The following is a 26,665-nucleotide window of genomic DNA, read 5'->3' as shown; positions in this document are numbered from 1 at the left end:
TTCATGCAGGTCCAGTAGGCCCAATAACAACCTCAGAGGTCAATCTGCCATCTGAGGGGGCAGCAACACATCAGTCTTGTGCACCCTCCAACAGCAGAGATACTCTAATGTTGGTGGGCATTGACGCACTCTTAGGAAGGATGATACCAGCTGGTAAGCATGGCACAGATACACGCAAGTGATTAATGCCAGCAATGTCTGAGGACTAAGAAAGGATCCAGCGATGCTCAACTTCATAAAGATGGTGAGCCTCTGGAGACAACATCAGAGCGACTGTTGCTGGGACAGCAGGGCTAATGCTGTGAACATCTGTCAGAGGACCAAGAGATTGATCAAACCCATACACAAACAATGGAGGAGTCCATCCATACTATAGCCTCCTCCATTGAGAGAGTGGCAACCCTCATGGGGAGCCTCATGCAGCAAACCACCCAGTAAATGTAGGAAGTGTGCACCACCTCAAGAATATGGGGCGTCATTCTCCGACCCCCCGCCGGGTCGGAGAATGGCCGTTGGCCGCCGTGAATCCCGCCCCTGCCCCCGCCGAAGTCTCTGGTACCGGAGATTGGGCGGGGGCGGGAATCAGGCCGCGCCGGTTGGCGGGACCCCCCGCTCAATTCTCCGGCCCGGATGGGCCGAAGTCCCGCCCAGAAATTGCCTGTCCCGCCGGCGTATGTCAAAGCTGGTAATTACCAGCGGGACCAGGCGGCATGGGCGAGCTCCGGGGTCCTGGGGGGGGCGTGGGGCAATCTGACCCCGGGGGGTGCCCCCACGGTGGCCTGGCCCGCGATCGGGGCCCACCGATCCGCGGGCGGGCCTGTGCCGTGGGGGCACTCTTTCCCTTCCGCCTCCGCCACGACCTCCATCATGGCGGAGGCGGAAGAGACTCTCCCCACTGCGCATGCGCGGGAAACTGTCGGCGGCCACTGACGCTCCCGCGCATGCGCCGCATTTCCGCACCAGCTGGCGGGGCACCAAATGCCATTTCCGCCAGCTGGCGCGGCAACAAACGCCATTTCCGCCAGCTGGCGGGGCGGAAATCCCTCCGGCGCCGGCCTAGCCTCTCAATGTTGGGGCTCAGCCTAAAGATGCGGAGCATTCCGCACCTTTGGGCCGGCGCGATGCCCGTCTGATTGGCGCCGTTTTTGGCGCCAGTCGGCGTACATCGCGCCGTTGGGGGAGAATTTTGCCCATGGTCTCATCTTTGAGCTGTGTGTAATAGTATTTGGGTAAGCTGGACCCCAGATATATGGACTGATTGTCAGGTGTTCACTCACTCATGTCTTAACATCCAATGGCATTATTATCGCTGAATCCCCCACTATCAACATCCTGGGAGTTACCATTGATCAGAAACTGAACTGGTTCAGCCATATAAATACTGTGGCTACCAGAGCAGGTCAACGGCTAGGAATCCTACGGCGAGTAACTCATATCCTGACCCCCAAAGTCCATCCACCATCTACAAGGCACAAGTCAGGAGTGTAATGGAATACTCTTTACTCGCCTGGGTGAGTGCAGCTCCGACAACATTCAAGAAGCTCGACACCATCCCAGACAACACAGTCCACTTGATTGGCACCCCATCCACAAACATTCAATCTCTCCACCACTGATGCACAGTAGGAGCACTCCCTCCCTAACAGTACTGTGGATGTACCTGCAGCTGATGGACGACAGCAGCAATTCAAGAAGGCAGCTCACCACCATCTTCTCAAGGGCCATTACGGATGGGCAACAAATGCTGGCCTAGCCAGCGACACTCACATCCCATGGATGAATAAAAAGATAAGCAATGAAGGACAGGTGGATCTCGAAAGGGTTGAGGAGCTGCTGCCTGAAGCATATGGAGGCTCTTCTCAAGTCACTCTGCATTGGTAACAGATCGTCTTGATGATGATATAATCCCTGCATGAAGCCCCAATGAAAGAGGCGACCCCTGCACAGATGCAGTGGGATCCAGTGGGCACTTTGTGCCCGGCCACTCCAGGCGTCAGGCACCCAGAGGCTATTTACTGCAGACATATCATGCAGAGGAGCAGGAAAGGTCTCAACATTAACAATGGGCGCCAACAGAGTATAACTTAGGAATACAGAGAATGTCCGCCCAAATCCATGTCAGAGTATTTGGGATCTCGTTGGATGATAGACCCTTTTGGTGAATGCCACAACTTTAAACTTTAAGCAGCTTTAAAGTTCTTGTAACTCTCCAGAACTCTCCTGGAACTTTACAGTGCAGTGGCTGTCCCGGTACAGGAGTCACAAAACGTTAGTCTTTCGGAAGGCCATTTGAATGTTTCCGTTTATTGTAAGGGGAACTGAGTATAAAAGTAAGGAAGTGTTGCTACAGCTGAGAGATTGCAGAGCTCTGAGATTCAGAGGGACCTGGGTGTCCAAGTTTATGAATCACAAAGGGTACAGCAAGTAACTAGAAAGGCTAATAAACTGTTTTTGTTTATTGCAAGGAGAATTGAATACAAAAGTAGGCAGGTTAGTTGTACGGGGAACTGATGAGACTACATTTGGAGTACTGTGTACAGCACTGGTGGACAAGGTGCAGCCCGGGACTACATGCGACCAATCATGGGACTGAAATATTTGGCATGTACTAAATGTATTCAATCTTATTCATGGGGTCATGGTTAGTGAACAGGCCCAATTTCAACCTTGCGGCACACTGAGATGAAGGTGGGCCACTCATGTGGCCGACTCATGAGACTGGGTTACTTATCTTTGGTGTACAGTATTAGTATCCTTATTTAGGAAAGGATGTAAATCCATTGGAAGCAGTTCAGAAAAGGCTTGTCACAGCCTAAGCCTCAGAAATCTGAAATCTCCCAAACTTATTTCAGGTTCAAGTTCCACTCTTGGGCTTGAGCATAAAAGTCAAGGTTGACACCCCAGTGCAAAACTGAGGAAGCGCTGCAGTGCCGGAGGTGTTAGCTTTCGGATGAGGATTTAAAACAATGCCCCACCTGCCTGCTTGGGTGCGATGTAAAAAACCACACAGTACTACTTTGAAGAAGAACATGGGTTAATCCCTGGTCTCCTGGTCAATATTTGTCCCTCTATCAGGTTGTTATCACAGTGCTGTTTATGGGAGCTTGCTGTGTGTATATTGGCTGTTGCATTTCCTACATTACAACAGTGGCTACACTTCAAGAAGTACTGCATTGGCTGCAAAGTGCTTTGAGTTGTACGGTGGACATGAAAAGTACTATATAAATGCACACCTTTCTTCCTTTCATTTAACAACTGTCTTCTGGTGCTCCCACCAAGGCTTCCCCAAAGAATGTAAAGGCTGTCTTTATATCCTTGGCCATTACTGTCTCCTCCAAAGAGAAGAACAATATGCATCAAGAGTGAAATGTGTTTGGACAATATAATCCTCAGCATAATCTATTAGGCACCATGGCAGCTACAACACAATTTTCTATCACCTGCATTTACAAGTCCTTGCTGCCTTAATCTATAATGACCATTCTTGCTGTATGCCGATAAATGTAGGTACATACCTTTTGTCACCTAATATCTTTTATCATGATATATGACCATTCCGACCAAAAAGAATGAACTGGCAGTTGTGAAGTACCTCAAATGTTTTAATATGATTCACTGTTAATTTGGTACTTTTTGAAGTATGACATGTATTGTAATGTCAGGAAACACGATAACTAATCTGTGCAAGGCATTGTCCCACAAACAGCAAATGGATGAATTACCAAATACATCCTTTTTGCTGGTGCTGTTTCAGGGAAGAATTCCAAGCAAAGTGCAGAGAGAGTTATTTGCTCTTCTCTTTGCCTCAGTTCAATATTTCCTCAGAAAGATGTAAAACCAAGGAGATACATTAAGAATCTATATTAATTAACTACATGCAATATGATTCATTATTTTTGAATTGCCACATCTTATATCACTTTTAATCAGGATGTAAATCCATTGGAAGCAGTTCAGAAAAGGCTTACAAGGCTAATACTCTGGTATGGATAGGTTGTCTCATGAGGAAAGGTTGGACAGGCTAGGATTGTTTGGGTGGCTTGACTGAAACCTTAAGGATCCCGATAGGACTTGACAGGGTGGATGTGGAGAGGGTGTTTCTCCTCTGGGAGAATCTAGAACTAGGGATCATTTTAAAAAATAAGCGGCGGGATTCTCGAACCCGACGCTCCGACGCCGGTCTGCCGATTCTCCAGCGACCGGAGAATATCCGGCAATGGCACCGGTCGGGGAACCGCTCAACACGGCCCCACCCCCCCGGCGATTCTCCCCGCGCGATAGGCCGAGTGCCCACCAAGTTCGGCTGAGTCCCGCCGGTGTCGTTCTCGTGTGGTCCTACCCGGCGGGACCTCGCCGTTCTGGCTGCGGGGGGCGGCCTGGTGGGGGGATTCGACTCGGGGGGGCCCTCCACGGTGGCCTGGCCCGCGACTGGGTCCTACCGATTGGCGGGCGGGCTTATCCCAGTGAGGGCCTACATTCCTCCACGCCGGGCCCCTGTAGGACTCCGCCATGTTGCGTCCGGGCCGGTGCAGAGATGGCAACCCACGCGCATGCGCGAACTCGCGCCAGCCATGCTGGCGCCCGTATCGGCAGCTGGAGCTGCGTGAGGCTCTCCAGTGCTGTGCTGGCCCCCTGTGCAGCACTGGATCGTTGATCCTAGGGGCCAGATGACACCGTCGTAAAATGCTTCGGCGTTTACGACGCTGTCAACACTTAGCGCCAGGATCGGAGAATCCCGCCCCAAGGGGTCACCCATTTAAGACAGATATTAGAAAAACAAATTCTTCAAGAATTCCACAGATTCACTACCCTCTAAGACAAGAAATTCCTCCTGATCTCTGTCTTAGATGAGCAACCACTTACTCTGAGATTATGCTCTCTGGTTGTAGACACTCCCACAAGGGAAAGAATCTGTCAACCTCTACATTGTCAAGCCCCAAGGGAATCCTATATGTCTCAATAAGGTCACCTCTCATTCTTCTAAACTCCAATGAATAATAATAATCTTTTTTATTGTCATAAGAAGGCTTACATCAGCACTGCAATGAGTTACCTTGAAAAGCCCCTAGTCGCCACATTCCGGCGCCTGTTCGGGTACGCTGAGAGAGAATTGAGAATGTCCAAATTACCTAACAAGCATGTCTTTTGGGACATGTGGGAGAAAACCGGAGCACCCGGAGGAAACCCATGCAGACACGGGGAGAACGTGCAGACTCCGCACAGACAGTGAGCCAAGTCGGGAATTGAACCTGGGACCCTGGCGCTGTGAAGACTGGTGTTGTAAGACTTCTTGCTGTGAAGCAACAGTGCTAGCCACTGTGCAAATGTGCTGGCCACATACAGGCCCAACCTACTCAACCTCTCTTCATAAGAAAATCCCTCCATAACTGGGATCAGCCGAGTGAACCTCCTCTGCACTGCCTCCAATGCCAATATATCTTTTCTTAGATAAGGGGAGTAAAACTATTCACAGTACTCTAGGTGCGGTCTAATTCGTGCCTTACATAGTTTTAGAAAGACTACCTTATTTTTGTACTCCATTTCCTTTGAATAAAAGGCCAGTATTCCATTTACTTTCCCTATTACCTGCTGAACTTGCATGCTAGCTTTTTGTGATTTATGCATGGGGACTCCCAAAGCCCTCAGATTTCTGCAGTCTTTCTCCACTCAAATCATATTCAGCTCCTTTATTTTTCCTTTCAAAGTGCACAACTTCACATTTTCCGACATTATATTCCATTGACCAAACCTTTGCCGATTCAATTAATATGTCTATATCCCTCTGTAGATCTTTATGCCATCTGAAACACTTGTCTTCCCACCTATTTTTGTATCATCCGCAAACTTGGCAATAATATATTCACTTCCCTCGTCCATGTTATTAATATATATTGTAAATAATTGTGGACCTAGCACTGATGACTGTGTCACTCCACTAGTTACATCTTGAAAACTTCCCTCTTCCCCCAAGTCCCTGTTTTCTATTAGTTAGTCAATACCATTGCGTTGTGCCCGGTGCAGAGCAGGGCTAGATGGGTGAATCGCGGGAGAGGCCCAAATCAGGTTTCACGCCAGGTACGTACTCGTGCAACTCGGCCAACGTTGTCTACCACATACGCTGCAGGAAAGGATGTCCCGAAGCGTGGTACATTGGCGAGACCATGCAGACGCTGGGACAACGAATGAACGGACATCGCGCAACAATCACCAGGCAGGAATGTTCCCTTCCAGTCAGAGAACACTTCAGCAGTCAAGGGCATTCAGCCTCTGATCTCCGGGTAAGCGTTCTCCAAGGCGGCCTTCAGGACGCGCAACAACGCAGAATCGCCGAGCAGAAACTTATAGCCAAGTTCCGCACACATGAGTGCGGCCTCAACCGGGACCTGGGATTCATGTCACATTACATTCATCCCCCACCATCTGGCCTGCGAAATCCTACCAACTGTCCTGGCTTAACACAATTCACACCTCTTTAACCTGGGGTTGCCCCATCTCTGGATCTGTAAAGATTTAATCACCTGCTAATGGTCGCATTCCAAGCATTGTTTGGCATCTTTGAATTTGTCTATATATGTGTTTCTGGAGCATACCTCTTCATTCACCTGAGGAAGGAGCAGCGCTCCGAAAGCTAGTGACATCGAAACAAACCTGTTGGACTTTAACCTGGTGTTGTTAGACTTCGTACTGTGCTCACCCCAGTCCAACGCCGGCATCTCCACATCTTTTTGCAAACAAAGCCTTCTGTTTCCTCTGTGGAAACCATGATGACCATAGGACTAGTAAAATCCCGTCCATTGTTTCAAACAGAAGATAGAAACTTTGGAAGGTTCAGGGGCGAGGAGGGGGTTGGGTAATTTTCCACGCCCCACACGCCGTGTTTCTCGGTGGCAGGAGGCAGACCACTGTTAGCTGGTGGCAGAATCATCTGGTCCCGCCCCAGTAAATGGGACTTGCCACTGAAACCACCCGTGCCGCCGGCGGGGCTGGAAGATCCATTTCCTCGAGAGTTTGAATATCTTCCCTATGCTCCTGCCACAAGGGCTGAATTCAAATTAACTCAAAGGAGAAAATTTACTTCCTGACACTAACGTTTGGTCCAGTTCTTCTGAGAAATGTTCAATTTTCTAGTTATTATTAAAAATCTCTTTTGAATATGGCACAGATTATCTCATTCCCTTTGTTAAAATAGAAATAATTTTATTCTTTGCTTAGAGTATAACTTATCTTTGTGAAGTATTAATTCAGTTGAATGAAATCTTAATATTGTTAATGTCAAAGAATAAGGTAAATATTCTTTGTCTAACTTCATCAAAGTTTTGATGTGACATATGATGCGTGGCATTTGCATGATAAGTAAATAATTATTTGACAATTAGAACTGCATTTAGAATTCCTTACTATGACATTTCAGTAATAAATACCAAGACGCCAGCAAGCACCTCGTTCAGTAATCACTCTGACTAGTTTTTGATACCAGATGAAATAGAACTGAACATTGTAGATTTGTCCATCCATCTTGAATTGATGAGGTCATTTTCATTTTTAATCAAGAAATAGAATTGGGAAAATAAACGAACTGTATATTTAAAATACAGACCTGTTGGCAAAAAGGTCTGACAGCATCTAGAAGGAGAGAGAGCAGAGTTAAGGGGGTAATTTTGAGCCCATGTCAATAGGCAACATAAATGGCACACGGGCAGTAAATCTAATGAGGGGTGGAAACGTGTCTCTCGCCGACGAGATCTCGTTTTCTGATTTTCCACCCCCCTCTCCACTGACGTAATGAAGTTCCTGCCCAGAAAGGCCAGGAACCTCATTTCAATAAATTGTAATAAATTTAAATATAATTGATGGACGTCCCTGCAATATTCCCCCTCACTGAATATTCGTGAGGCACAGAACAGGGTGGCCATGTCACAGGCAGCAATGCTCGTAGGGGGAATGTAGGCAGCACGGTAGCACAGTAGTTAGCACTGTCCTTCACAGCTCCAGTGTCTCAGGTTCGATTCCCAGGTTGGGTCACTGTCTGAGTGGAGTCTGCATGTTCTCCCCGTGTCTGCCCGGGTTTCCTCTCGGTGCTCTGGTTTCCTCCCACAGTTCAAAGGTGTGCAGGTTAGGTGGATTGGCCATGTTAAATTGACCTTAGTGTCCAAAAAAAAGGTTAGGCGGGGTTACTGGGTTCTGAGGATAAGGTAGAGATGTGGGCTTGAGTAGGGTGCTCGTTCCGAGGGCTGGTGCAGACTCGATGGGCCGAATGGCCTCCTTCTGCACTGTAAATTCTATGATCTATGGGGACAGATTCTCCGGTCGGCGACGCCAAAATCGTGCTCGACGAATGGCCGGAGAATCACATTTCATGACTGAATCGGGGAACGTCGCTTTTGCGATGCTCCGCCCCCTCCAAAGCTGCGTACTCACAGAGTACGCTGCGCCACGTATCGACGGCCTCAGGACATTGCCTGAGGCCCGCCCTTCGATGCTCCTCCTCCGAACGGCCCAGTTCCCGATGGCACGGGACATGGGTGGTCGAACCCTTCGGGAACTCGGCGTGGCGGCTGTGGACTCAGTCCATCGCCGCCACAGTCAAGGGAGGGCCGATCCGCGGGCAGGGGGAACTTATTCGGTGCTGGGGACAGTATGGTGGGGCGGTCGTTGCCGGGCAAGCCGGCCAAAGGTGGGGACTATTTCGCGGGCCGGGCCTGCGGGCTGCATCTGCCATGAAGCACGGCACGACCGCTGCAGTCTGCCGCCATGCGCATGCACGGCCACGGACCAGGCAATTCTCCAGGGCAAACTGGTAGGTAGAGCCGGGTGCTGTATGCTGTCGTCCTGCTAGCCCCAGCAAAATGGAGGATCGATGGCCGTTTTGCGCCAGTTTTCCTCACCGTTCCCACTCCTGCGTGGGGACATAGGGTGGGATTCTCCGATCGTGGGGCTAAGTGTTGACGCGTCGTAAACGGCGGAACATTTTACGACGGCGTCATCTGGCCCCCAGGATCAGCGATCCTGCGTCGCACAAGGGGCCAGCATGGCACTGGAGCGCTTCACGCAGCCAATACGGGCGCGAGCAAGGCCAGCGCGAGTTCATGCATGTGCGCCATGGCCCGCGCGGGTCTGCTCAAATGCGCCAAGGCCTACGTAGGTCTGTGCAATTATCTTCCTTCAATTTTCTGCCCAATTTTCCGAGGAGAATCCTACAGACAGTGCAGGAAACCTTAGAGGGAGCAGTGGAGAGAATCTGAGTGGAAGCCATGCCTCTTTTTATGACTATATACTGGTAACCAATAGTCTAAATGCCCCAAGGCTTCTCGGCCTATTAATGAATGCGTGTAAGGATGGATGTGTCGTTGTGGATAGGGTTGGTGAGGTAAGTGGGTAAGAGGATAGGGCGGGTGAGGTAAGTGGGTAAGGGGGTAGGGCGGGTGAGGTAAGGGGGTAGGGCGGATGAGGTAAGTGGGTAATGGGGTAGGGTGGATGAGGTAAGCGGGTAAGGGGGTAGGGTGGGTGAGGTAAGTGGGTAAGGTGGTAGGGTGGGTGAGGTAAGTGGGTAAGGTGGTAGGGTGGGTGAGGTAAGCAGGTAACGGGGTAGGGTGAATGAGGTAAGCGGGTAACGGGGAGGGTGAATGAAATACGTGGGTGAGGGGGTAGGGTGGGTGAGGTAAGTGGGTAAGGGGATAAGGTGAATGAGGTAAGTCGGTAAGGGGGTAGGACGGGTGAGGTAAGGGGCTAGAGTGGGTGAAGTAAGTGTGTAAGGGGGTATGGTGGGTCAGGTAAGTGGATAAGGGGGTAGGGTGGGTGAAGTAAGTGGGTAAGGGGGTAGGGTGGGTGAGGTAAGTGGATAAGGAGGTAGGGTGGGTGACGTAAGTGGGTAAGGGGGTAGTGTGAGTGAGGTAAGTGGGTAAGGAGGTAGGGTGGATCAGGTAAGTGGGTAAGGAGGTAGTGTGGATGCGGTAAGTGGGTAAGGGGGTAGAGCAGGTGAGGTAAGTGGGTAAGGGGTAGGGTGGGTGAGGTAAGTGGGTAAGGGGGCGGGTGCATGAGGTAAATGGGTAAGGGGTAGGGTGGGTGAGGTAAGTGGCTAAGGGGGTAGGCTGGGTGAGGTAAGTGGGTAAGGGGTAGGGTGGGTGAGGTAAGTGGGTAAGGGGGCGGGTGGGTGAGGTAAGTGGGTAAGGGGCAGGGTGGGTGAGGTAAGTGGGTAAGGGGGTCGAGTAGATGAGGTAAGTGGGTAAGGGGGTTGGGCGGGTGAGGTAGGGGTCTAGGGTGGGTGAGGTAAGTGGGTAAGGGGGTAGGGTGGGTGAGGTAGGGGGCTAGGGTGGGTGAGGTAAGTAGGTAAGGGGTAGGGTGGGTGAGGTAAGTGGGTAAGGGGTAGGGTGGGTGAGGTAAGTGGGTAAGGGGGTTGGGCGGGTGAGGTAGGGGTCTAGGGACGGTGAGGTAAGTGGGTAAGGGGGTACGGTGGGTGTGAGGTAGGGGGCTAGGGTGGGTGAGGTAAGTGGGTAAGGGGTAGGGTGTGTGAGGTAAGTGGGTAAGGGGTAGGGCGGGTGAGGTAAGTGTGTAAGGGGTTAGGTTGGGTGAGTTAAGTGTGTAAGGGGGTAGGGTGGATGAGGTAAGTGGGTAAGGGCAAAGGGTGGGTGAGGTAAGTGTGTAAGGGGGTGGAGTGGATGAGGTAAGTGGGTAAGGGCATAGGGTGGGTGATGTAAGTGGGTAAGGGGGTAGGGTGGCATAGACTTACGTTTTCCACAACCATTAGGCATCGCAAAGCGCTTTGCATGTAATGAAGTACCTTTGAAGAGTAGTCACTATTGGAATGTAGTAAATGCAGCAGACAGACTGAGCTCTGTGATCCTCCACAAACAGCAATGTGATCAGGAGCAAATTAATCTGCTTTTGTGGCGTTGATTGAGGGATAAATATTGGCCGGGACACCAAAGATACCTCCCATCTTCTTCTTTAAAGTAATGCCATGGGATTATTACATCCACCCAAATAAGCAGACAGGGCCTCAGTTTAATACCTCATCTGAAGGACTGCACCTCCGACAGTGCGGCACTCCCCGAGTCTGCCACTGGAGAGTCAGCTTTGACTTTTTTTGTGCTCAAATCCTGGAGTGGCACTTGAACCCAGAACCTTGTGACTTAAAGATGAGAGTTCTATCATCTAAGCCACAGAATATCAGCATGATGCCAAATACATCATCTGTCGTTCGTAAATTAGATCTCAGATTTCAGTGAAGTATTCATGGCAGAAATCTATTTGTATTGATAGCATCTGAAAGATTTTCAATTAACATTTAAATATAGTGATATTTGCAGCTGTAATTACATGAGTGAAGGAGGGGTTTTCGATAATACCTTCACGTTTCTTCAGTTTCCAATTCTGTTTCATTTCTACAGCAGAAAAGCACAGCTCCGTGAACATTTACCTTTGAAATATATTGCCAGCATCGTTGTCATGCCCTCCACATCATCAATTCGGTTATCAATAAATGATTAGGCTCCGGGAGTTTTCAGGGTTATTTAATGGTTGATGTAAATGATATCTTTGAAATGAGACCCAATGGGCTAAATATTCATCATAATGATTTTTTTGGGTGCGGAGGTTGTGATTTGTGTCTCCATTGGTTCTTTTGGAGGTGGACAGCATACAAATCTAGTGCTCCCACCTTATTATCACCATTGAAGCACAGAGCGCAACATTTTCTTTTTACATTTTATTTCCCAGTTAAGCGGCAATTTAGCGTGGCCAATTCACCTACCCTGCACATCTTTTGGGTTGTGGGGGCGAGACACTCACAGACACAGGGAGAATGTGCAGACTCCACATGAACAGCAACCTGGGGCCAGGATCGAACCCGATCCTCGGCTCCGTGAGGCTGCAGTGCTAACCACTGAGCCACCGCGCTGCCCGCAAAACATTTTCCTCACTGCTGGATTTCTCGTTGCACTGCTGGTTGCCTCTGCACTCGGTGGGAGGCGGTGGGGAGTGTTTGGGGCAGGGCATTTGTGGGGGTGGGTAGGAGAGGTGGGGTGGTGAGCAGCATTGTGTTCAAAGCATATGAGGTAGTCAGCCTGCTCTTCGTATCGATAATCTGTTCCTTATGATATAAAACTGGTATTAAAAACATGGAAAATGGAACCCCAAGACAAAGAGAAAGAGTTCCAGGGTGATGGATGAAGTGCTGGAGGCCTTAGTGAGTAAGGTGGGTAGGAGGAGAGATTCTGTGGTTTGAAGGGGACAGGAGACCTTTAAGATCAATCCTCAGAAGGGTGGCCAGGCCCAGAGAGCTCAAATTCTAGAATTTAGACACAAGAACCAGGCAGCAATGCCAGAAGAAGCCAAATTACATCACTTTGTTTATCAAGGCCAGTGAATGCATATTCACATGACACAATGCCAGCAATCAATCATGCTGCACAATGCACCATCAATCATGCATTCCCTGGAACTCTGGCCTAACACCCAGATACTCCACCTGTCATGATCACAGAATATCGACACATGGCATCATGGAATATAAATTCATAATGGACGTTACTTTGAAACAAAATAGAGAATGGGCACTTCATTTTAAAACATAATGGAGTTGAGAGATCGAGTGATCTTTCATTTTCTGTCAATACATATGAAAGTACACAAGACCCCTAAGTTATCATCCGTGTCTGGACAAAACATTAAAATACAAACAACTTTTGGGACATAGCTTTGAAGAAGTAATGTAAATGTAAAAGACCTTTCCTGTGATCAGTGATTGTCTTTGAAACTGTTTCACAATACTGTTTACAGACTTTTCAGCTTTGGAGTGGAATTCCAAAGTAGGGTGTCAATCAGGGTGATATGTGAATGGGTGAACCTCAGATCCCATTGCTTGACAATGGCCTAGTCATCAGGAACCATTTGTGAGGACAATGGACAGAAACTCTACAGTCACATGACAGAAATAAGGACATTTAACAAGGAACATTTTTTTTGAGCAACATGGGGGACCTGTGAAGGTACAAGACCCTGCTTAAGAACTATTTGGGTCGGCCTTTGTCTCTCATTTGAGGAATCAGACCAGGATTTTTGTGACAGGGGTTTAATTGCATCAGAATGGAATGAGAAAATTTGGCTTCTGCAAGGAGCAAACTGCAGCCAATTCATCTTCCAAAGCCTTTCGACTACAGTCTTCAATGGACCAAAGACGAATCACAGATCTGTAATGTTTCATGACTTAATTTGGGGAAAAGCAAGTGTGACACAGAAATCTTTAACTTTTAAGACCTAACTATATGCTAACGTTTGTAATTGCAATCTATTCATGAGTGTGTATGTGTCTATATGAATGTATGGAGCAGGTGTAGTTGAAAACACATTTGGGATTCGAATAATAAACATTTATCTTTATTTTTTTAAACTTTTGAGAAAACTGTCTATTCTTGACAGTTACAGCGTTCAGGCAGCTAAAACACTCTTTCTTTTAAAAACGTCTGTCCTTAGTTAGTCGAGAGGTGAGAAAGGGGGAAACCAGCCCTATCATCTCTCCCCTGCCTGTAACACACCTCACCCTCATATGTCTACTGATGCTTTCTCACTTAGCTCTTGCTATATTAATCAATCCAGCTGTTCACCAGGACAGGCGCATCATTCAAACACATTGCAATATAAGCATATCTATGTCTCCAGCGCCTTTCGAAGATGGTGACTCTCAGGATCATGGGTCACGCTGTGATGGAGCCCATAGCATCCAGCATCGCTGAGAATATTCAGAATGATGTTATGTTCATTCCTTTTGTCCCTTCTCAACTCCCAGCTTAACCTTATTAGTGCTGTTTGACATGATAAGGAGTTTGCTGAATGTGTGACCATGGTCCTGCTGCTTTCCACCCTATTCCTCTTCCCTCATATCAACCTTCCCCTTCTGACTTTTTGCTTTCAGACACCCAGGAATTGCTGCCTGCTCAGCCACAAGAGCCCCTGGAGGAAGAGAGAAAGCACATTATTAATGAAGAAGCCCTGCCTCTTGATCTGTCAATTACAATTAGCAGCCCAAATATTGACACTGTATTTACCTTGGAGGCAAGTATAGAGTTGCGATCAACTTGTGTTGAGTCATCCGGTAATGGGTGGGCTACAGCCAGATTGGAGTTGAAGGATGGCTTGTTGCCTGCTCATTAGAGGACGAGATTTGCAGCCAGGTTCTGCTGCAGATGACTTAACCTGACAATTCTATCAATGAACGTAGAGAAATCTGGCTCCAACTTGGCAGAGACCACCATGCAGAGACTGTTCTCTCGACAGCCACAGCTCCGTCTTCCTGTCATGCTGAAGGGACACTGTCACTGCTGACACCATCTTCTGATCTTTGTGTGAACAGGTCACCCCATCCTCTTCGATCCTTGTGAGAATGCAACAAGTCCAGGAACTCAGCGCAGCTCTTCATAAATGCTCCAGAGCACTTCCAGAAACTTTGCAGTAACAAAGTCATTAAAAAGCACCTTACCTACAATTTGGGTGCCTCGCCTTTTAAAGAAACTCTACTGCAGGGCCCATCTTGCAGACTAATGCTTGTTGTTTGCAGAGTGACATGCAGATTTGTGGTCTGGACCTGCCTGGTCCAAATTAAGTATCCTGGCATCACATCAACTGAATGAGCTATGCGATGTCAGGATAGAGTTCCTTCAAAGGCTTCCGGTGGACACTGGGGACACCTACGTGGGTGCCCTGTTCAAGAGGGCAGATCGAACCAGAAGCAGTGGTTAGTGCTGAAATACAGGAAAATGCCACTACACCTCTGTGGTAGTATGTATTGGGGGTCATGTGGGACTGGAAGCCCTAATGTCATTGGCTGACAGATCCCGGGTCCTGGTTGGCCGTTGACCTCATACTCCGCCCTGAAGGCGAAGTATAAGAAGCCGGTGCCTTCCCCCGCAGGCCAGTTTACTATCGGGCTGCTGGGGAACAGACACGCTTAATAAAGCCTCATCGACTTCACTCTATTTGTCTCACGGAGTCTTTGTGCGCCACAATTTATTAAGTGTGCCTAAAAAGGACTATGGAGCTCAGGATCATTCCAGAATGCCTGAGGATCAGCCCCCACGCAGTGAATGCGGCAGCAGCCTTCAAACACTGGCAGACTTGCTTTGAGGCCTACATCACATCGACCACAGGCCGAGTCTCAGATGAACAAAAACTGCAGGTCCTGCACTCGAGGGTGAGCACGGAGATTTTCACCCTCATTGAAGACACCCGCGATTTCCAGACGGCCTTCACAGCACTGAGAAGTCTCTACGTTCGCCCAGTTAACCGAATCTACGCTCGCTACCAGCTCGCGACGAGACGGCAAGCTCCCGGAGAATCGATGGACGAGTTCTACGCCGCACTGCTGATTTTGGGACGAGCCTGCAGCTGCCCGTCGGTGAACGCAAACGAACACACGAACATGTTAATGCGCGATGCTTTTGTTGCAGGTATACAATCCTCCCAAATCCGCCAAAGACTTCTAGAAAAAGAGTCACGAGGACTCTCAGAGGCACGGGCCCTGGCAGCCTCGCTGGACGTAGCCACGCGTAATACCCGCGCCTACGGCCCCGACCGCGCGGCAGGCCATTAGGCCCCGTACGTACCCGCCGCGGCAAACCCCCTACCCCCCCCCCCCCGGACACCCCACAGGCTTGCGCAGTCCAAACGCCGAGTCGCACCGGGGGCGCCCACTGTTATTTCTGCGGCCAGGCGAAGCACCCCCGGCAGCGCTGTCCGGCCCGCGCAGCCATCTGCAAAAGCTGCGGGAAAAAGGGCCACTATGCGGTGGTGTGCCGGTCCCGCGTGGTCGCCGCCGTCCCGGGGCCACAGGGAGCCCTACAGGCAGTCTATGCCTCCCAACCCCCCCAGCACGCCATGTGCGACCCCCAGGCGCCGCCATTTTGGGTCCCGACCACCGCGGCCCCGGGAGAACTGGGAGCCCTGCACGCCGCCTACGCTCCCCAACCCCCCTCCCCGCAGCCCATGTACGACCCGCCGCCGGCGCTCCCGATTTCGGTGCCGGCCAACACTCTCCACGGAGAGGAGGGGGTTTTTCGCATCCCGAACGCCACCCTCACCCCCGTCCCGCGCCCCACGCCTGACCCGCCGGCGCCACCTACCTTGACCCCGACCACCGCTGTCCCCGGCGAGGGAGCTGCGCGCGGTGCCAGCGCTCGCGACCCCACGACTGACCCGCCGGAGCCACCGACCTGGGCCCTCGCCCCCGTCCCGCGCCCCACGCCTGACCCGCCAGCGCCGCCGACCTGGGCCCTCGCCCCCGTCCCGCGCCCCACGCCTGACCCGCCAGCGCCGCCGACCTGGGCCCTCGCCCCCGTCCCGCGCCCCACGCCTGACCCGCCGGAGCCGCCGACCTGGGCCCTCGCCCCCATCCCGCGCCCCACGCCTGACCCGCCAGCGCCACTGACCTGGGCCCTCGCCCCCGTCCCGCGCCCCACGCCTGACCCGCCAGCGCCGCCAACCTGGGCCCTCACCCCCGTCCCGCGCCCCACGCCTGACCCGCCGGCAATACAACTTACCTGGACCCCGATCTCCGTCCCCGGCGAGGGACCTCCTCACGGTCCCAGCGCTCGCAGTACTGACCCGCCGGCCTTGGCCCCGACCACCGCGGTCCCCAGCGAGGGAGCTCCGCGCGGTCCTAGCGCCCGCGGCCCTGGCGCTCGCAGCCAAGGAACTCCGCGCGGTCCTAGAGCCCGCGGCCCGGGCGCTCGCAATGCAGGAACTCCGCGCGGTCCTAGCGCCCCCCAGACCCTCCAGCACTCAATGTGCGACCCGCAGACGCCGCCATTTTGGGTCCCGACCACCACGAGGGGAGGAGGGGCCCCGCCATCTTGGACCGCCCCCGACCTGTACGACGCATGGGGGCGGCCATTTTGTCCACCCCCGACGCCATCTTGTGACCCCTCAGCTACGGGCGAGGTATGGGGGTGGCCATTTTGTCCATCCCCGACGCCATCTTGGACGGCAACAACGGACCCCACCCCACTACTACAACCACGGCTCGCTTCGGTTACACTCGATCAGGCTCGGCCCCGGACTCTCCAGACGACGACGACAACGGTCCTAATTAACGGCCACGAGACGCCATGCCTAGTCGACTCCGGGAGCACGGAAAGTTTTATACATCCCGACACGGTAAGACGCTGTTCCTTAACTACCTACCCCAGCGCACAAAAGATTTGCCTAGCTGCAGGATCCCACTCCGTACAGATCCAGGGATTCTGCATAGTTACCCTAACGGTACAGGGGAGGGAATTCAAAAACTACAAACTTAACGTCCTTCCCCAACTCTGTGCCCCCACCTTGCTGGGCTTAGATTTTCAATGTAACCTACAGAGCCTTACGTTTAAATTCGGCGGCCCCATACCCCCACTCACTATCTGCGGCCTCGCCACCCTCAAGGTGCAACCCCCGTCCTTGTTTGCGAACCTCACCCCGGATTGCAAACCCGTCGCCACTAGGAGCAGACGGTACAGCGCCCAGGACCGGACCTTCATTCGCTCCGAAGTCCAGCGGCTACTAAAGGAGGGCATAATCCAGGCCAGCAATAGTCCCTGGAGAGCGCAGGTGGTAGTAGTGAAGACAGGGGAGAAACAAAGGATGGTCATTGACTATAGCCAGACCATCAACAGGTACACACAACTAGACGCGTACCCTCTCCCCCGCATATCCGACATGGTCAATCGGATTGCCCAGTATAAAGTCTTCTCCACCGTGGACCTCAAGTCTGCCTACCATCAGCTCCCCATCCGCCCAAGTGACCGCAAGTACACAGCCTTCGAGGCAGACGGGCGATTATACCACTTCCTAAGGGTCCCTTTTGGCGTCACAAACGGCGTCTCGGTCTTCCAACGGGAAATGGACCGAATGGTTGATCAACATGGGTTACGGGCCACGTTCCCGTACCTCGACAATGTAACCATCTGCGGCCACGATCAGCAGGACCACGACGCCAACCTCCAAAAATTCCTCCAGACTGCCAAAGCCTTGAACCTCACGTACAACGAGGACAAGTGCGTTTTTAGCACCGATCGGCTAGCCATTCTGGGCTACATAGTGCGCAATGGGATAATAGGCCCCGACCCCAAACGTATGCGCGCACTCATGGAATTTCCCCTCCCGCACTGCCCAAAAGCCCTGAAACGCTGCCTGGGGTTCTTTTCATACTACGCCCAGTGGGTCCCCCAGTACGCAGACAAGGCCCGCCCCCTAATACAGACCACGACTTTCCCGCTGTCGACAGAGGCTTGCCAGGCTTTCAGCCGCATCAAAGCGGACATCGCAAAGGCCACGATGCGCGCCATCGACGAGTCCCTCCCCTTCCAGGTCGAGAGCGACGCCTCTGACGTAGCTCTCGCGGCTACCCTTAACCAAGCGGGCAGACCCGTGGCCTTCTTCTCCCGAACCCTCCACGCCTCAGAAATCCGCCACTCCTCAGTGGAAAAGGAAGCCCAAGCCATAGTGGAAGCTGTGCGACATTGGAGGCATTACCTGGCCGGCAGGAGATTCATTCTCCTCACTGACCAACGGTCGGTAGCCTTCATGTTCGATAATGCGCAGCGGGGCAAGATCAAGAACGACAAGATCTTGCGGTGGAGGATCGAACTCTCCACCTTCAACTATGAGATCTTGTACCGGCCCGGAAAGCTGAACGAGCCGTCTGATGCCCTATCCTGCGGGACATGTGCCAACGCACAAATTGACCGCCTCCAAGCCCTCCACGAGGACCTCTGCCACCCAGGGGTCACTCGGTTTTACCACTTCATCAAGTCCCGCAATCTCCCATACTCCTTAGAGGAGGTCCGTACAGTCACAAGAGACTGCCACATCTGCGCAGAATGCAAACCGCATTTTTTCAGGCCAGATGGAGCGCACCTGATTAAGGCTTCCCGTCCCTTTGAACGCCTCAGTCTCGATTTCAAAGGGCCCCTCCCCTCCACCGACCGCAACGCGTATTTCCTTAATGTAGTGGACGAATACTCCCGCTTCCCTTTTGCCATTCCCTGCTCCGACATGACCGCGGCCACAGTCATTAAAGCCCTGAACAGCATATTCACACTGTTCGGTTACCCCGCATACGTCCACAGCGACAGGGGGTCCTCTTTCATGAGTGACGAGCTGCGCCAGTTCCTGCTCAGCAAGGGTATAGCTTCAAGCAGGACGACCAGCTACAACCCCCGGGGGAACGGGCAAGTAGAGAGGGAGAACGGCACGGTCTGGAAGGCCGTCCTACTGGCCCTACGGTCCAGGGATCTCCCAGTTTCACGGTGGCAGGAGGTCCTCCCGGACGCTCTCCATTCCATCCGGTCGTTATTATGTACGAGCACTAATCAAACGCCTCACGAGCGTCTCCTTGTCTTCCCTAGGAGGTCCTCCTCTGGAACGTCGCTGCCGACCTGGCTGGCGGCCCCAGGACCCATCCTGCTCCGAAAGCACGTGCGGGCACATAAGGCGGACCCGTTGGTCGAAAGGGTTCACCTCCTCCACGCAAACCCCCAGTACGCCTACGTGGAGTACCCCGACGGCCGACAGGACACGGCCTCCCTGCGGGATCTGGCGCCCACCGGCACCACGCACCCCCTCCCGGCACCATCAACCCAACCGCCCCCCTTCCTGCCACCGCCGCACCCCGCGACCGCCCCCTTCCCAGGAGGATCAGTCCCCCTCCCCTTTGCACCGACAGCTGAAACCGTGTGGCTCCCGGAGGCGACAACGCTGGTACAAGCACCACCACCACCGCCGGGGCCGAGGCGATCGACACGGACGACCAGACCGCTCGACCGACTCGTGGCGTCGATGTAAAACAAAGATGGACTGTCCAATGAACATTTTGTTTTTCCTATATCCTCTGTAAATAGTTGTAACAGGACGATACTGTCCAATACGGTACTACCATGTAACTGTTCTATCCTCCCAGGACCAGTACTGTAAACCCTTACCACCATACGAAGCATCACCCCGCCGGGTTCATTTTTGACAAGGGGTGAATGTGGTAGTATGTATTGGGGGTCATGTGGGACTGGAAGCCCTAATGTCATTGGCTGACAGATCCCGGGTCCTGGTTGGCCGTTGACCTCATACTCCGCCCTGAAGGCGAAGTATAAGAAGCCGGTGCCTTCCCCCGCAGGCCAGTTTACTATCGGGCTGCTGGGGAACAGACACGCTTAATAAAGCCTCATCGACTTCACTCTATTTGTCTCACGGAGTCTTTGTGCGCCACAACCTCTAGCAGTGCTATGGAGATTCCTGCCCAATGACTTTTCACCTTTAATTTCTCTTCTTTCACGTTAAATGGTACAAATTTTATCATTGCAACCTTCCGTAAAATCACGATATGTATACAGTTCTTCCAAGCTAAATTTTTGAGTAAAATAACATAACTGAAATTTTCTAGAGCACAGGGATATCTTTGTGCGTATCAATTCTAAAACAGTGATTTTCAGCTTATCCTCCCATGTGATAGTCTGTCATTCACTAATAAGGGAAGGTTCGCTTCCAAGTGTATTTCATTTAATCAACCCTTCTCTTTCTGATGATTTGATTGACTTAGATTTGACTTTACCTGCTTATTTCTCTGTCATAACTCTACCTTTCCGTTCCATTTGGGGTTCCCTGCATACCCCTGAGGCCCAGTTTTTGTCTTTGTTGACCGGCTGACAGGAAGTTTCTTCAATTGATTTATAGTTTTGAAAAAGCTGAACTTGATTGTTACAAATTCTGAATTTTTAAAAGAAACTTCTGTGATTTTTCTTTAAAGCAACCAAATTGCAGACCTTTTTGCAAGTAGAACAATAAAACCAAATCAATCCAGAATGTTTTAATCTTCTGCTGATTCATAAGATAGCTGCAATATCGTACATGCTGTTTTGATACTTATCACTTCACATTTTAGACTTTTCTTTAAACAGTTCCCTCTCCTGCTGTGGAAAGAATGGACAGGTATGAGACAACTATAGTGCTGTCAAATCATCATTATCAGAGAACAGTGAGCTGGTTTCTAGTTACACCACAGGCCATGCATGTAGGATTAAGTACTGTAAATTTATAATTGCAGATATTAACATTTAAATGTTTTTTCTGCATTATTTAAAAAATGTGGTTAGTCTGTGATGTGCATGCCATTATTTCCATTGTTGTTATGACCCAGTAGCATGTTGACCCTTAGAGGTTATCTTTCAACGCAAGACCAGATTTTGTTTTAATGGCTCTTGGTTAAATTAAACAACCAATTTCATGCAACTCTCTGATTCGGGAGAGAGTGGTAAATATACCAGATTTTATCTCATTAATGCATAAGTAGGTTGTTGTTATCTGTATGAGATCCCAGCATGGATTTAAATGGGATCATGATGAACTAATATTCAAAGCAAGCCTGTTTATTGAATTTGATCCCGTTCCATTGTATTGTGTGCTGTAATATTGCAACATTTATTGGAATCAAACCATGTTCAATATTAAGTACCTAATTTTAACCTTGATCATCAGATGATGGCATTGATGCACATCCAAATTTCTATGTGTGTAATCCGTCTGCAAAGATATACAGGTACGTGACTCTTCTAAGTTAACCGGTAGGCGCTATACTATTATGGGTTGTTGACGATTTAACCTCGGAGAGATCTGTGTTTTAAAAAGCATCTTTTAATACATAGATTTGGGTTCAAAAGATTAATTTACAATATTGTTATGTGTTTTCAGCAGAGGGGAGGGGGAGGTTGAGAATAACTTGAGCAACAATGTCCATGTCTCTCAAAGTGGTCTCTCAAATAACATGAACCATCTGTTGAAATTGATTCCTAATATTTTGGGTCAATAGACTCCACATTTTCATAATTTCTGCTAAACATTCACCGTTGGCGGCACGATGGTACAGTGGTTAGCACTGCTGCCTCAATTCTGTCCTTGGGTGACTGTCTGTGTAGTTTGCACTTTCGGCGTGGGTTTCCTCCGGGTGCTCCGGTTTATTCCCACAGTCCAAAGATGTGCAGATTAGGTACATTGGCCATGTTAAATTGATCCTTAGTGTCCAAAGGGTTAGGTGGGGTTACTGGGTTATGGGGATAGAGTGGAGGTGTGGGCTTAAGTAGGGCAATCTTTCCAAGGGCCGGTGCAGACTCCTTGGCCGAATGGCCTCTATCTGCACAGTAGGGATCCTAGATTCTATGATGTAAGGCGTTGGGAGGGACTGCGTTCACCGATGCACACCATGTGGTTGTAAAGATGAATAAAAATGATTGTGAAGTATATGAGACTTGCTTATGGAAGTATTTATTGCCACTGACTGAAAAATAATTTAGCACCGACTCAAAATTTGTAACGTGTGGAGGTAGATAACTGGTTATAGTAACCCTTACGAAACCAATGGAGACACATCGATTGATTTCCCCATGGGACCAGTAGAATACAAGTTTCCCTACTGGTGGGCAGAGGCGCCCCCAGCAGGGGCTTATAAACCCGCCCCTTAAAAGCCTGCCCAAACCGGCACTTCAGATCGTCCAGACTGGGACCTTTGAGTTATAAGGTGCGTTGCAGCCTTTAATTTATGATAACTAATTAAATGTTGTTTAACTTGCCTTCTTGGGTCCCCTTAGCTTTTATACTGGCGACGGGGAAAATATAGTCGTTGTGATTCCGGATGTCTTGACTGTGCCAGAATACTCCAGCACAGTAGTGAGGTCAGCGAGATTTTGAAAGTACCACTTTTCGGGAGGCTAAAGGCCTTTGACGCAGATGTAGAAGACTGGGCTCAATATACCAAACAGCTGCAATATTTCTTCCAGGCAAATGGTATTGTTGGAGATGACGACAGAAGGTAATACTCCTAAGTGCCTGTGGGGCCACGACATACAGCATAACCAAGAGCCTCGCCTATCAGCGGCCCAGACTTCAAAACCTTCAGCGAGTTTGTGGATCTTGTCGCGAATCACTATGACCCCAAGTAGTCTGTAATAATACAGAGGTACCGGTTCAATATGGCAAAACCAACCCCTGGGGAGTCGGTGACGGAGTTTCTAATGCACCTTCGAATGTTAGCAGAACATTGTGACTCTGGTCCTTCCCTCCTGAGATGTTAAGAGATTGTTTGGTGTATGGAATCAACAATATGGAGACCGAGAGAAAGCTATTAGCGGAGCTGGCCCTGGACCTGAAGAGGCCATAGACCTTTTCCGTGAGAATGTGTAAAAGGGGGTCCAGGAGCTTCAGGGTTCTGCTGACATGCACATTGTGGGGCGGCCCCCATTCCAAAGAGCGAAGCCCTCCAAGGACAGTGCTCGTGTGACTCAGTCACCAGCAAAACAACATTGCAGTCAGACCAAGGGCCACCAGGATCCGATGGGACATCTCTCCAGAGGAGTGCCCACAACAGATCTGCACTTGCTGTCGCAGGACCCATAGTGCTGAGGAACGAACACATTGTCCTGGTCAGGCAACGGAGACGCCCCACGCCAGAGGCTTTAACATTTCCCGACCCGAGGAGGAAAACCTGATGCAGCTAAATTGCATCATAGCCCCAAAATAGCCCCAATTAGGATAAAGCTTCAAATCAATGGTCACCCTCTGGACATAAAAATCGATATGGGGCTGCTCTCTCTATTATCTGGGGCGAAATTCTCCGGAAACGGCGCGATGTCCGCCGACTGGCGCCCAAAACGGCGCAAATCAGATGGGCATCGCGCCGCCCCAAAGGTGCGGAATGCTCCACATCTTTGGGGGCCAAGCCCCAACATTGAGGGGCTAGGTCGGCACCGGAGGAATTTCCGCCCCGCCAGCTGGCGGAAAAGGCCTTTGGTGCCCCGCCAGCTGGCGCGGAAATGACATCACCGGGCGGCGCATGCGCGGGAGCGTCAGCGGCCGCTGACGGCATTCCCGCGCATGCGCAGTGGAGGGAGTCTCTTCTGCCTCCGCCATGGTGGAGACCGTGGCGGAGGCGGAAGGGAAAGAGTGCCCCCACGGCACAGGCCCGCCTGTGGATCGGTGGGCCCCGATCGCGGGCCAGGCCACCGTGGGGACACCCCCCCGGGGCCAGATCGCCCCGCGCCCCCCCCCAGGACCCCGGAGCCCGCCCACGCCACCTTGTCTCGCCGGTAAGGTAGGTGGTTCAATGTACGCCGGCGGGACAGGCAATTTATCGGCAGGACTTCGGCCCTTCCGGGCCGGAGAATCGAGCGGGGGGCCCGCCAACCGGCGCGGCGCGATTCCCGCCCCCACCGAATCTGAGGTGCCGGAGACTTCGGCAACCGGCGGGGGCGGGATTCACGCCAGCCCCCGGCGATTCTCTGACCCGGCGGGGGGTCAGAGAATGTCGCCCCTGATAACAATCCTTCCCTAGGCTCCATATGGGAATTCGATCCCTGGGCTCGAGTGATACCAAGGCCTGACTGTCAAAATATGCAGGGGTACCGTTGACCATCATTGGTGCCAAGTTGACCCTTGTCACCCATGGACAACAGACAGTTAGGTTACTACTGGTAGTGATAGAAGGACTAGGACCCAGTCTTCTAGGCTGCGATTGATTACCAAGGCTCAGCCTGGGCTGGCAACAAATCTTCCAGATGGGTACTGGTAGTCTGAATGAAGTCCTTGGAAAGAATCTAGGTTTTCCAGGAGGGCCTGGGAAAAATAAAGGGGGCCAGAGCAAAGATTTACATTGACCTGGAGGCCCAGCCTAAATATTTCAGGGCCCGATGAGTTCCAAACGCTCTGCTTACAAAAGTAGACGGCTAATTGAGATGGCTCGAGAGCTTGGGCATCAGTACACTCGGTCCAGTTCACAGAGTGGGCAATGCCAGTGGTCCCAGTGCTGAAACCATACAAATCAGTCCACCTATGTGGCGATTATAAGATAGAACATAGAACATAGAAAAATACAGCACAGAACAGGCCCTTCGGCCCACGATGTTGTTCCGAACCTCTGACCTTGATTATGACAGTGAACAGGACGTCCCGCTTGGACCGGTACGTAAAGTTAGCCGGGAGGGGGGGCACTCATCCATGAAGCTCGACATCAGCCAAGCGTACCTCCAGTTGGAGTTAGATGCGCCACCACAGAGGTATGGTACCACCAACACCCACAGAGGGTTGTATGAATACACCCAGCTTTCCTTCGGGGTATCATCGGCATGTGTGATTTCTCAGCGGCTGATGGAAACCATCGTCCAAGGGCTTCCCAGGATAGCTGTACACCTGGATTATGTGCTCATCACAGGAGCCACAAAGAAGGAATTCCTGAGCAACTTGGGAGAGGTCCTCCAGTGGTTCTCCAGTCTGGGTGTCTGGCTGAAGAGGGGAAAGTGAGTGTTCCGGGTGAAAGCAGTCATGTACCTTGGATACCACGACGTTAAATGTGGATTGCACTCGGTGGGGGTTATTTGAGGAGCCCCGACGCCTGAAAATGTGACGGAGCTGAGGTCGATTTTGGGACTCATAAATCATTCTGGGAAGTTTATCCCAAACCTGGCTACCTTATTGGTGCCCCTGCACACGCAATTAAAGAAAAACCAAACTGGGTGTGGAAAGCGCAGCAGGATGAAGCATCCGCCAGAGTGAAATGGCACTTATGGCATCTAAACTGTTGATGCACTACGATCCATCGAGGCCACTCACCCTACATGTGATGCTCCCTGTATGGCATTGGAGTAGTGTTGTCCCACCAAAGGGATGATGGGATGGAACATCCAATAGAATATTCATCCAGAACCATGGCTGATGCGGAGTGCTGCTACGCATAGATTGAGAAGGAAGAACTGAAAATGAAATGAAAATCGCTTATTGTCACAAGTAGGCTTCAATGGAGTTACTGTGAAAAGCCCCTAGTCGCCACATTCCGGCGCCTGTTCAGGGAGGCTGGTACGGGAATCGAACCGTGCTGCTGGCCTGCCTTGGTCTGCTTTCAAAGCCAGCGATTTAGCCCAGTGTGCTAATCCAGCCCCAGATGGGCCGTGAGACACGTAGTAAAGAAATGCAGGGGAGAGAGATGCCTTGGGTGACCTGTGATGGGCACAGGGTGTCTGATCAGGATGCATCCCCCTAGCACGGTCACTATGCTTCCAGATTTCACCTGCCTGTCTGGATATTTAACACTGGCATTCCCTGCCTTGGGAAACGTCACAGCCGCAACAGAAAGTGGCCTTTATATGGCCATAATTGGCCACTTAAGGACCTCAATTGACCCCCAGAAGAGCATGCTGCCCAACACCTCCCACATTGCAGGTAAAATAACCACACACCGCCACTGCTAGTGCACCCAATTAACACTCCTGCCTGCCAGCCTGCTCCTGGGTGAGCATAAAACTCCATCCTGTACGAAAGAAAAGGGGTCAGCAATAAAATCTGTTAACAATATATTGCTGAACAGCGTTTAGCAAAGCGTTGACATTGGACTGCTGGTCAATCCAAACTTTGGTATCAGTTATTGTATGACTCAGTTGAATGGAGACTGAAGTGAACCATCCCTGAGCTGGGCCATACCTCCAACTTCCCCATCACCTGCGTACTTGTCTTAGGGATCCTCATGGATGTCAAAGGCATTTAGTTTGAGAGGCCATCTTCCAATGCCCTTATTCTGTTACATGCAGTGTTTTCCTACAAAAGCAGAGGCATGCATTGAGTAGATGACATTGCTGGTACATCATATCCTGAAGGCGATGAATCCCGT

Source organism: Scyliorhinus torazame, chromosome 1 (genome assembly GCF_047496885.1).
Source record: "Scyliorhinus torazame isolate Kashiwa2021f chromosome 1, sScyTor2.1, whole genome shotgun sequence".
NCBI classification, from domain to species: Eukaryota; Metazoa; Chordata; class Chondrichthyes; order Carcharhiniformes; family Scyliorhinidae; genus Scyliorhinus; species Scyliorhinus torazame.
The sequence above is the reverse complement of the archived record's forward strand: the minus strand, read 5'-3'. Positions refer to the sequence as shown.